We start from the raw sequence: 252 nt of genomic DNA, 5'->3' as shown, positions 1-252 counted from the left end.
CAAAATTCCAAATAATAGCCACTATATACATAATGGACAATCTAATAATATATATGAATCCATATGGCACTTGGGCCAAAAACTTTATATGTGAACTTACATAATCTTTGTTTTTATATGTTAGATATTGTTCTATGATTTTGCAATGGAATGAAAAAGGTAGTTTCATCTAAGCAACTTTTTGAAAAGTAATGACTTCCATGCGTCCAAATTAAAGCAAAAAGAAAAAGAAAAAGAAAAAGAAATGAAACA

Source organism: Arachis duranensis, chromosome 4 (genome assembly GCF_000817695.3).
Source record: "Arachis duranensis cultivar V14167 chromosome 4, aradu.V14167.gnm2.J7QH, whole genome shotgun sequence".
Lineage (NCBI taxonomy): Eukaryota > Viridiplantae > Streptophyta > Magnoliopsida > Fabales > Fabaceae > Arachis > Arachis duranensis.
Note: the sequence above shows the minus strand (reverse complement) of the source record.